We start from the raw sequence: 13,578 nt of genomic DNA on the forward strand, positions 1-13,578 counted from the left end.
GTATGGCCCAGTGGTACCCGTAAAAAATTGGGTTGGTTATGGGTAAATGCTTGTAAAAAATAGTGGGTATGGGTGACGCATGGACACTATAGTACTCAATCCGTCTCATACCTGCACACATATTACACAATTTCTTTTTGGTACATGGGAAATTAAACAAATAATAAAGAAACAAAGAGAAGAAAAAACAAAGCTAGCCACACCCCACTAGAGGAGCAATCTCAGGAGGGGTGGTCCAAGTAGAGAAATGCAATCTCAGTCGCAACCCTAATTTAGCTAGAGCATTTGCAGGTTTATTCTGCTCCTTACGATAAGGATGAAGAGTCACTTCCCAACCCTAGTGCATTAGACTCTTTGCTTCTCCCAAATAAGAATCACAAGAGTGCAAGTTTAGAGACTCAATACCATTGAGAGCCTGAACTACATCCAGACAATCAGATATGCAAGTAAGTTTTCGAATTCCTTTTTGCCAAGCCAATGACAAGCCTTGTAATTCAGCAAGGGATACCTCACTATTGCCTTCCAAACTAGCAAAGCCAAGCACCCAGGCACCATCGTGGTCCCTAAGGAGACCTCCGCAACTCATGGAAGAAGATTGGTGGTGGAAGCTACCATCCACGTGCAAAGATACCCACCTCGGTGGAGGAGGATTAAAGCTCAAAATCGCCTGATGGACCACTGCGTTGTCAATCCACCACCCCTGATCAGGTCTCGAACTCACAATTTGACGTTGCACATAATCCATAGTCCAAACCTCATCCACAAGGATCATATTATTCCTCCACCACCACACCCACCAAAGAACATGGAGGAGAGACTCAGCTTCAGAATGATTAAGCATATCTTCAATCTAGTTCCACACATTTGATGCAAAAAGTCAGGGAAGAAAGTGCAACCTGAACGCGGCCAAATGGAGAGCATCCTCAACCACATGCGAGCAACGAGAGCACGCTGGGCTCACAGAGAAGTTGTAGGCAAATCGGTGCTCATTGACTGGGAGAGAATGATGCAGACAAAGCCAGAGGAAAAAACTATACTTCTCAGGTATATGAAGTTTCCACAATTTGGACCAAACTTGATGCTCTAAACCCACTTGACTCTGGTCCCTAAGCCAAGAGTAGCTCGAAGCAACGGTATAGCAGCCATCAGGACGATGTTGTCATCCCCACGCATCCGGAAACTATGTCCCCGTATGCCCAACGTTAGCCACTAGATGAACCCGAACCACTTAGGGAGAGTCCATATTTTATTCCATTGTCACCCATTATCCCAGACATCTTTAAGCTTCAAATCAACACCACTGATATGAACAAAGGGGACGTAGTGGAAGAGAGCATCCAAACCTGTCCAATTTTCATACCATAGGGAGGTATTACCTTGCTGCATTAGGAAGGAAAAACAATCTTGCAACGCGTCCTGGATTTTATAATGCTACCCCAAGCAAGAGAAACAGGGCTCTTAATTTTGTAGTAAAAAAACTAGTCCATTTCAAGTATATCTGCTAGAATTGCTTGACCCAGAGGCCAGAGACAAGAAGGGTCATTCAAAAATCTCCAAACCAGCTTTCCAAGAAGAGCAACATTCCCTTTTTCTTCGGAATATAGTGGTCCTATATAAATAATTTTTTTTAAAGTAAAGAATTTTTTTTTGAAACTAAAGTAAAGAAATTTAAAGTATACCTTTTTATTTCTTTTAAAAATAAGTGAAATATTAATATTAAATATATGATCCCGTCAAAAAAATATTAAATATATGGTTTTTAATTTATTCTCATTTATTTTTAAAATAAGTTAGTAAATTATATTTTATGAGTTTAGTAAAACATCTAAAATTATAAATTTAAAGCTTAATTAACTTTCTTGCTTAATCTTTTTATAAAATTATACTTATTCAAGTGATTTTACTGGTTAAATATTTAGATGTTCTTTTGTATTTTTAATATATTTTTTTATAACAACAAGCATTTTTTAGTTTTCTATTGAAAAGATGATAAAAATTAAATTTTCTTAACTAAATTGTGGGTAACAGGCATGATTACGGACATATTAATACCTAGAAGGTATGGATACGGCTATCCAGATTGATACTCACGCAAGTATGGGTATGGGCCCAAGTACACTTTGGAAATGCGGGTATGAGAACCAGTGACGGATCCAAAAAATTTATATCGTGAGGGCAATATACAAATTTTTTATCACAGCACAAAAATTTATAACATATAAATTATAAAATATCACTATTAAAGATTAAAAAAAAATTAGAATTCACCAAATAGTATATATGTTTTACCAACATAATATATTAGTTTGAAAGCGTGATGATTATAATAAAATTACCTTTCCCAGACCCATTTGTGGCCAAATAAAAATTGTGAATAATATGTTGTTGATATATAAAACACACCTTCGTTTAAGAGATACAGGAATAGAATAGAGAGAAATAAGAAATGTGATAAATGATGTAATATGAGTGAAAAAAAGAAATAGGAAGAGAATATAAAAAGTAAAAATGAAATGAAAGAAAAAATGAAGTGTGAATAAATTAGTACTTAAAAATTGTAGTCATCTAACCTCAAAAATAAAAATAAAAGCCACAGTCATTTCAGCTACAGATACTAGACCACGGTAGCTGAGATTTGAGAAGTATATATATGTGTTGCTCTTTTTAAAAATATTGTGAGTTTGTGACTAATTGGTTTTATTAAATAAAAAACATGGTAATCTTTTTAAGAAACATGGCAAGTTAAGTGGAACTTGAAGGGGGTACTTACTACTTACTGTAAGCTTAAAGTTCAAACTTATGATTGGATGCAATATGAGTGCGTGGGAAGCATTTGTAAGTATTTGTTGGGGGCAATATATCTTAATACTAATGTTATTAATGTTTTTTATGGAAATCAGGTGGGGGCATTTGCCCCACCCTTGCCCAATGTACATCCGTCGCTGATGAGAACTAGTAACGTGGTACTACGCTACTCAGACCTCATTTTCATCCTTAATAATAGGTGGGTGGAGATGAAGCACAGAAAGATTTGGATGGATGAAAATTGAAGGAGAACTAAATTGTTTTATTTTTAATTATTTTTGGAAAAAAATGAAGGGGATTGATTTGAATGTCACATCTATAAATATTCATGTCATTATCCCCCTTCAACACTTTTGATATACAGAATGTGTAATTTATGTTTCGCATTTAAAAGTGCGGTGTTTAATTAATTCTTGCATATATAAGTTATATACAAGTAAGGCAAAATTAGGTGGCAATAAAATGAATATGGCCACTGGTCTGGTAGAGACGAAGTAATTGGGCTGACTAAAACTTATGTATCAAATGGGCCGGGCAACCCATGGTCCAGCCGGACCAAAACCCAAGCTATAAATAAAAAAGGACCGCCCAAGCGGCAGGGGCCTATCATTTCACGCATTTTTTATTCACTTTGTTACTTTCGTTTGCTCTCTAAACTGGTTAGCCTTTAGTCTGTGGTTCCATACCGGAACATTGGCGCCCACCGTGGGGCCCTGGATACTTTCCTAGGCTTCAATTTTCATCGCAATGGTGACTCGATCCGGGGCGAACGGAGAGAGGAATCATGTTCAACAAAATGATGTTCCTCCCGATGTTCTTCAGCGGATCATGGACGATCTCAATGAACTTCGTCAACATAATCAACAGTTACAGAATCAACTTACTGACATCAATCAGACTCAGGGTTTACAAGAGGGCGATCGAAGAATGGCTGAGACGGTGGTGGACTTTCAACCTTTTACAGAGGAAATAGCGAACACTGCCGTCCCAGACAATTTAAAGACATTGAAACTTGACTCGTACTATGGCGATTCAGACCCAAAGGACCATTTAGTGTATTTTAACACGAAAATGGTCATTGTAGGCGCATCAGACGCGTTGAAGTGCAAAATGTTGCCATCAACTTTTAAGAAATCAGCGATGATTTGGTTTACCACTCTACCGTCAAGGTCAATCGTCAATTTTACTGAATTATCTACAAAGTTCTTGTCTCAGTTTTCTACCAGTCGTGCACAAAAAGTAACTCCGGCGACATTATTTAATGTTCGTCAAGGACCAAATGAGACTTTGCAGTCTTACATGGGGCGTTTCAATCAATTATCTGTTCATTTGGAGGATAAAATGCCAGAAATTTGCATTGCAGCTTTTGAATTGGGCTTGAAGCCGGGTGGTTTGAACAGTAATTTGAGTAGAAAACCTGTGGAGACAATGGGGCATTTGCGCGAAAGGGTACAAGGATACATCAGGGAGGAGCAGAGTGATCGGATCAAGAACAACCGCCCGAATGCGGCGGTTCCAGGGCAGAAACAGCAGTTTGAGACGAAGAAGGGAGCGGTTACAGATCAATATTCGAAGGGATGGACCGAACGTGGCAACGCAGGGTATAATAATCGTAACCGTTATGACGGCCGATTTGATAACCGTTCTAATTTCAAAAATCGTGCTCAACCGTATGGAGTGCGTGGGCCAGGACATTCGATGACGTGGACTCGGAACCAAAACGACCGTGCAGTACCTTTGGCGGTTAATTTGACTGAAGCTTTGCACACGTGTTTGGAGGCGAATGTTATTCGTTTTCCACGGCAGCCAAAGCCGTCAACGGGTTACGTGGACAAGAAGAAGTGGTGCGAGTATCATAGGATTTCAGGGCATAATACTGATGATTGTTTTACTTTGAAGAAGGAGATTGACAAATTGATAAAGGCTGGGTATATGAAGCAGCTTGAAGGGCGAAGCAATTCTGATGAAGCAGGAACTTCAATAAGACGAACTGAAGATGGAAAAGAGATTGAGGGCGATGGTCAAGATAGACAGTCAGATGGAAAAGCAAAGGGGCGAATTCATTCTATTTTTGGTGGATTTCGTGGCGGAGGAATGACTAATTCAGCTCGTAAAAGGTACGTTCACTCCATTAATGCTGTTTACTCTAACGATTGGGGAAGTTGGGCAACCAATCAACCCGATATAACGTTTACTGTGCGAGATTTTGAGGGAATACAGCCTCACGAAGACGATCCAATTGTTGTAATGCTGAGGATTGCTGATTATGAAATTGAGAGGGTACTTCTGGATCAAGGAAGCTCGGCGGATTTGATTTATGGTGACGCTTTTGAAAAGTTGGGGCTAAATGAATCTGATTTGTTGCCTTATGATGGTTCTTTAGTGGGTTTTTCTGGAGAAAAAGTATTTGTTCGAGGATATGTGGAATTGAAAACTGTCTTTGGAGAAGGGAAGAATGCGGAGGCATTTGCTATTAAGTTTTTAGTAGTAAAATGTACTTCACCGTACAATGTACTTATTGGGAGGCCATCACTAAACATATTGGGGGCGATCATTTCTACAAGACATTTAACGGCGAAGTATCCATTGAGCAAAGGAGGAGTTGGAATTTTAAAGGCTGATCAAATGGTTGCTCGAAAGTGTTATTCAGAAAGTTTTAAGCAGTATATGGGCACATGGGTAAGAAAGCAGTGAAAGAGGGGCATCGAGTCTATGAGGTGGATTTAGAACAGTCAGAAATTATTTTGGATCCTCGAGAAGGATTCAGTGAGTACAAGATGAAATCAGAAGAGGAAACTAAGGCGATCCAAATTGGTGAGCGAAACTTGAAAGTTGGTGTCAATTTAACTACAAGTCAGGAAAACAGGTTGGTAAAATTATTATCTGAGAATATGGATTTGTTTGCATGGAGTGCAAGAGATTTACCAGGAATCGATCCAGAATTTATATGTCACAAATTGGCTTTAAATCCCGGGGTGAAACCTATTGTTCAGTTTAAAAGAAAGATGGGCGAAGAAAAGGCAGAGGCTGTAAAGGTGGAAACAAATAAGTTACTGGAGGCTGGATTCATTAGGGAAGTAAAGTATCCAACTTGGTTGGCGAATGTTGTTATGGTGAAGAAGGCTAATGGCAAGTGGCGAATGTGCACAGATTATACAGATTTGAACAAGCACTGTCCTAAGGATTCTTATCCTTTACCGAATATTGATAAGCTTGTGGATAGGGCATCTGGATTCGGAATGCTTAGCCTCATGGATGCATACTCAGGATATCATCAAATAAGAATGTATCAGCCTGACGAGGAGAAAACAGCTTTCATGACAAATCAGGCGAACTATTGCTATCAGACTATGCCGTTTGGGCTGAAGAATGCGGGAGCAACATACCAAAGGTTGATGGATAAGGTGTTTGACAAGCAGGTGGGGCGTAACATGGAGATTTATGTAGACGACATGGTGGTCAAGTCAGAGGAAATGATGGCGCATTGTTCTGATCTCGAAGAAGCTTTTGGCGAACTAAGAAAGCATAAAATGAGACTTAATCCGGAAAAGTGTTCGTTTGGAATTCAAAGCGGAAAGTTTTTGGGTTTCATGATCACGAGGAGAGGAATTGAGGCGAACCCTGATAAGTGTAAGGCGATACTCGATATGCAGAGTCCAACCTCAGTTAAAGATGTGCAGAAGTTAACAGGAAGAATAGCAGCTTTATCCAGGTTTCTTCCGTGTTCTGGGGAAAAATCAGCACCATTTTTTCAATGCTTAAGGAAGAACAAAACTTTTCAGTGGACTGAAGAATGTGAGAGGGCGTTCCAAAGTTTGAAGGATCATTTGTCCAAGCCACCAATTTTAGCCAAACCAGTTCCAGGTATTTCATTATCACTGTTTATTTCCATCTCTGATAATGCAGTTAGTTCAGTTTTGTTGCAAGAAAATAAGGATGATATGAGGATCATATATTTTGTGAGTCATGCTCTTCAAGGAGCTGAAATTAGATACCAAAAAATTGAAAAGGCTGCATTAGCTCTAATCATATCCGCCAGGAAATTAAGACCTTATTTCCAAGGCTTTCCAATTGTGGTAAAAACATATTTGCCACTTCGCCAAGTTTTGCAAAAGCCTGATCTGGCTGGACGAATGGTTTCTTGGGCTGTTGAATTGTCAGAATTTGAAATCACTTTTGACAGGAAAGGTCTAGTTAAAGCACAGGTATTGGTGGATTTTGTTAATGAAATGTCTTCCAGTGAGAAAAATATGGAAGTTGGCGAATGGAGTTTGTCTGTAGATGGCTCGTCTAATGTCAAGGGAAGTGGAGCTGGAATAATCTTAGAAGGGCCAGGTGGCGTGACAATTGAGCAGTCACTCAAGTTTGACTTTAAAGCAAGCAATAATCAGGCAGAGTATGAAGCTATAATTGCAGGTTTGAAGTTGGCGATCGAGATGGGGGTCAAGAGCATAATGATTAAGACAGATTCTCAGATAGTTTCCAGGCAAATCCAGGGTGAATATCAGGCGAGGGACGCACAGCTGGCTAAGTATTTATTGAAAGCTCAGGGATTGATAAAGCAGATTGGCACGGTGCAGGTCAATTATGTTCCGCGGGAGGAGAATACAAGGGCGGATATTTTATCAAAGTTAGCAAGCACCAAGAAGCCGGGAAACAATAAGTCAGTTATCCAGGAAGTCTTAAGTAGCCCAAGTATTGAAGAAGATGAGACAATGATGGTGTTAACTTTAGCGGATTCAGATTGGATAAGGCGTATCAAGAAGTGTTTGGAGGCAGAAGGTTCTGATGTGCTGACATTTTCTAAGGATCAAATTCGCGAGGCAAGTCATTACACATTGTTAGGCGGTCAATTGTACAGAAGAGGGATTGGAATACCTTTATTGAGATGTGTTCCCAAGGATGAGGCGGAAAGAATCATGTTTGAGGTTCACGAAGGTGTGTGCGCAAGTCATGTTGGGGGAAGATCTTTGGCGGCGAAAGTGCTCAGAGCAGGGTTCTATTGGCCAACTTTACGAGGGGATTGTATGGAGTATGTGAAGAAGTGTGGTAAGTGTCAAATTTATGCAGATTTACATAAGGCGCCGCCTGAGACTCTTAGCTCAATGAGTTCATCATGGCCATTTGCAATGTGGGGAGTAGATATTCTGGGACCGTTTACTCCAGCAGGTTCTCAGATCAGATTTATTTTGGTTGCGATAGACTATTTTACTAAGTGGATTGAGGCGGAATCAATGGCGAAAATAACAGCAGAAAAAGTCAAAAAGTTTTATTGGAGAAAATTGGTTTGCAGATTTGGTGTTCCAGCAACTATCGTCTCAGACAATGGAACGCAGTTTACAAGCAGGACTGTGAAGGATTTTTGTGCAGGAATGGGAATTGAGATGCGTTTCGCCTCAGTTGAACACCCTCAGACAAATGGACAGGTGGAGTCAGCGAATAAAGTCATTCTCAATGGAATTAGAAAGCGTCTAGGCGAAGCTAAAGGATTATGGGCTGAAGAGTTGATCACGGTCATTTGGGCGTACAATACTACTCCTCAATCAACTACTGGCGAATCACCTTTTAAGTTGACTTACGGGGTAGATGCTATGATACCAGCAGAATTGCAGGATGTAACTTTCAGGGTGGCGACTTATAGTGAAGAGAAGAATGACATGAATAGATTGGTTGATCTCAATTTGGCAGAGGAAACGCAAGCAGAAGTTTGTTTGAGGCAGGCAATGGTAAAACAGAGGTCGGAAAGGCGATACAATTCTAGAGTGGTTCCGAGGCAAATGAAAGTTGGTGATTTGGTTCTGCGCAGGAAGGCAAAGGGACCTGATGATTCGAAGTTATCACCTAATTGGGAAGGGCCTTACAGGATTCTGCGTGAGCTTGGTCAAGGGGCGTATCATTTGGAGGAGTTATCGGGGCGAAGGGTCCCAAGGGCTTGGAATGCACAGCATCTCCGTTATTATTACAGTTGAAGTGCAAAGTGGTTCGTTCGGTTTGTTTGGTTTTGTACAGTTTGTTTCAGTGTATGTTTGTCCAAGACTATGTTTCGTTGCTTCAGTTTGTGTGTGTTGAAGTCTACGTTTGTTGGTTGTATTGTTTAAGACTATGTTTGTTGTGTAAGACTAAATTCGATGCACTCTTTTCTCTACCCCAGGCGGGAGAGTTTTTAACGAGGCATCAATTATTAATGAATAACAGGTATGCACTCTTTTCTCTACCCCAGGCGGGAGAGTTTTTAACGAGGCATAACCTTTTAAAAATGATCAAGGGCGTGTCATTTTACTAATTCCTTTTACCCATAGCGGAAACTTATCAACTAAGGTCTATCAATTGGGCGACGTCAGACAATTGAGAAAAAAGTAAGTCTCTTAAAACAAGAGCATTCGACCACGAATTCATAAGCACAGTCTTAAATTGGATTTAAGCTTGTCCAAACTAAGCACAAGTCTCCACGCGAGCATACTAATGAAATCAAATATTTTGACTTTGATTTCCATGAATAACTAGGTCAAAAATGAAAAATTTGACTAAGTTATGTACACAAAGGCCTTATGATTCCAAAGTAGTTGATTAAGTTTAAACTTTACAACATTTAAAGAGATTCAATCAAGGGTATTTTACTATGTACAGTAAAATGTGAGGGTAACGTACTTACCTAAATGATGAAGGCGTACCGATTTTGGTGAAGGTTAGTAAATGTCATTTATGTTAAATTATATTTTGAAGTTATATGATAATTTCAATAACTAAGTGATGTTATGCGCATATTTTCAAGTTATATGATAACTTAGATGATTTAGTAAAGTTATGCTTGGTTATAGAATTAGTTTCTGTGATAGTTGTTTGGGTGAGTTAGGGATAGAGTTATTATAGAAATTATGAAATTTTAGATTTTAGGCGAAACAAGTACAATGTGAAGTACTCATGTAGGTGCTGAAAGGAAATTCATTACGTTAAGGGAAAAGTTCAGTACATAAAAGTGAAGGAATAAAGGGACGTTTTTGGGGTTCAAGTTGTGATTTTTATGAAGGGTTTGATTGAGGTTATGGTGATGGGGAGGTCCATGAAAGTATGGCCCAGTGGTACCCGTAAAAAATTGGGTTGGTTATGGGTAAATGCTTGTAAAAAATAGTGGGTATGGGTGACGCATGGACACTATAGTACTCAATCCGTCTCATACCTGCACACATATTACACAATTTCTTTTTGGTACATGGGAAATTAAACAAATAATAAAGAAACAAAGAGAAGAAAAAACAAAGCTAGCCACACCCCACTAGAGGAGCAATCTCAGGAGGGGTGGTCCAAGTAGAGAAATGTAATCTCAGTCGCAACCCTAATTTAGCTAGAGCATTTGCAGGTTTATTCTGCTCCTTACGATAAGGATGAAGAGTCACTTCCCAACCCTAGTGCATTAGACTCTTTGCTTCTCCCAAATAAGAATCACAAGAGTGCAAGTTTAGAGACTCAATACCATTGAGAGCCTGAACTACATCCAGACAATCAGATATGCAAGTAAGTTTTCGAATTCCTTTTTGCCAAGCCAATGACAAGCCTTGTAATTCAGCAAGGGATACCTCACTATTGCCTTCCAAACTAGCAAAGCCAAGCACCCAGGCACCATCGTGGTCCCTAAGGAGACCTCCGCAACTCATGGAAGAAGATTGGTGGTGGAAGCTACCATCCACGTGCAAAGATACCCACCTCGGTGGAGGAGGATTAAAGCTCAAAATCGCCTGATGGACCACTGCGTTGTCAATCCACCACCCCTGATCAGGTCTCGAACTCACAATTTGACGTTGCACATAATCCATAGTCCAAACCTCATCCACAAGGATCATATTATTCCTCCACCACCACACCCACCAAAGAACATGGAGGAGAGACTCAGCTTCAGAATGATTAAGCATATCTTCAATCTAGTTCCACACATTTGATGCAAAAAGTCAGGGAAGAAAGTGCAACCTGAACGCGGCCAAATGGAGAGCATCCTCAACCACATGCGAGCAACGAGAGCACGCTGGGCTCACAGAGAAGTTGTAGGCAAATCGGTGCTCATTGACTGGGAGAGAATGATGCAGACAAAGCCAGAGGAAAAAACTATACTTCTCAGGTATATGAAGTTTCCACAATTTGGACCAAACTTGATGCTCTAAACCCACTTGACTCTGGTCCCTAAGCCAAGAGTAGCTCGAAGCAACGGTATAGCAGCCATCAGGACGATGTTGTCATCCCCACGCATCCGGAAACTATGTCCCCGTATGCCCAACGTTAGCCACTAGATGAACCCGAACCACTTAGGGAGAGTCCATATTTTATTCCATTGTCACCCATTATCCCAGACATCTTTAAGCTTCAAATCAACACCACTGATATGAACAAAGGGGACGTAGTGGAAGAGAGCATCCAAACCTGTCCAATTTTCATACCATAGGGAGGTATTACCTTGCTGCATTAGGAAGGAAAAACAATCTTGCAACGCGTCCTGGATTTTATAATGCTACCCCAAGCAAGAGAAACAGGGCTCTTAATTTTGTAGTAAAAAAACTAGTCCATTTCAAGTATATCTGCTAGAATTGCTTGACCCAGAGGCCAGAGACAAGAAGGGTCATTCAAAAATCTCCAAACCAGCTTTCCAAGAAGAGCAACATTCCCTTTTTCTTCGGAATATAGTGGTCCTATATAAATAATTTTTTTTAAAGTAAAGAATTTTTTTTTGAAACTAAAGTAAAGAAATTTAAAGTATACCTTTTTATTTCTTTTAAAAATAAGTGAAATATTAATATTAAATATATGATCCCGTCAAAAAAATATTAAATATATGGTTTTTAATTTATTCTCATTTATTTTTAAAATAAGTTAGTAAATTATATTTTATGAGTTTAGTAAAACATCTAAAATTATAAATTTAAAGCTTAATTAACTTTCTTGCTTAATCTTTTTATAAAATTATACTTATTCAAGTGATTTTACTGGTTAAATATTTAGATGTTCTTTTGTATTTTTAATATATTTTTTTATAACAACAAGCATTTTTTAGTTTTCTATTGAAAAGATGATAAAAATTAAATTTTCTTAACTAAATTGTGGGTAACAGGCATGATTACGGACATATTAATACCTAGAAGGTATGGATACGGCTATCCAGATTGATACTCACGCAAGTATGGGTATGGGCCCAAGTACACTTTGGAAATGCGGGTATGAGAACCAGTGACGGATCCAAAAAATTTATATCGTGAGGGCAATATACAAATTTCTTATCACAGCACAAAAATTTATAACATATAAATTATAAAATATCACTATTAAAGATTAAAAAAAAATTAGAATTCACCAAATAGTATATATGTTTTACCAACATAATATATTAGTTTGAAAGCGTGATGATTATAATAAAATTACCTTTCCCAGACCCATTTGTGGCCAAATAAAAATTGTGAATAATATGTTGTTGATATATAAAACACACCTTCGTTTAAGAGATACAGGAATAGAATAGAGAGAAATAAGAAATGTGATAAATGATGTAATATGAGTGAAAAAAAGAAATAGGAAGAGAATATAAAAAGTAAAAATGAAATGAAAGAAAAAATGAAGTGTGAATAAATTAGTACTTAAAAATTGTAGTCATCTAACCTCAAAAATAAAAATAAAAGCCACAGTCATTTCAGCTACAGATACTAGACCACGGTAGCTGAGATTTGAGAAGTATATATATGTGTTGCTCTTTTTAAAAATATTGTGAGTTTGTGACTAATTGGTTTTATTAAATAAAAAACATGGTAATCTTTTTAAGAAACATGGCAAGTTAAGTGGAACTTGAAGGGGGTACTTACTACTTACTGTAAGCTTAAAGTTCAAACTTATGATTGGATGCAATATGAGTGCGTGGGAGCATTTGTAAGTATTTGTTGGGGGCAATATATCTTAATACTAATGTTATTAATGTTTTTTATGGAAATCAGGTGGGGGCATTTGCCCCACCCTTGCCCAATGTACATCCGTCGCTGATGAGAACTAGTAACGTGGTACTACGCTACTCAGACCTCATTTTCATCCTTAATAATAGGTGGGTGGAGATGAAGCACAGAAAGATTTGGATGGATGAAAATTGAAGGAGAACTAAATTGTTTTATTTTTAATTATTTTTGGAAAAAAATGAAGGGGATTGATTTGAATGTCACATCTATAAATATTCATGTCATTATCCCCCTTCAACACTTTTGATATACAGAATGTGTAATTTATGTTTCGCATTTAAAAGTGCGGTGTTTAATTAATTCTTGCATATATAAGTTATATACAAGTAAGGCAAAATTAGGTGGCAATAAAATGAATATGGCCACATTAAAATCAATCCAAAAAAATGAAATAAGAGGTTGGTGTTGGGCTTGTTGTAATTGTCTGGGATGAGGATGAAATATTCTGGTTTTGGTGTGTATTTTGTTTGAGTTATGGGTTTCTTCTCCTCTTTCTTGGTTACGTGGCTACTCTGTGCTTCATTCACTGTGGTCTTTGTTTCTTCCAGTTCTAGATTGGCATGATAAGAATCAAGGGCATGTTTGATTAAATTTTTATTTTTTTGCTTTGATTAGTTGGTCTATTTGACTAGTTTACATCAACATCCAAGTGATATTGCCATAATCTTCTTATAAACTTAAATAATGTGCCTATGTGACCACTTTATACTAATGACCTCAGTTTTCTTATCTTATTTACATAATTTTTATCTATGGCCAATTAGAATGAACTAATTATCTAAAAACATAGTTA

The sequence above is a fragment of the Lotus japonicus genome, chromosome 1, assembly GCF_012489685.1.
Source record: "Lotus japonicus ecotype B-129 chromosome 1, LjGifu_v1.2".
NCBI lineage: Eukaryota > Viridiplantae > Streptophyta > Magnoliopsida > Fabales > Fabaceae > Lotus > Lotus japonicus.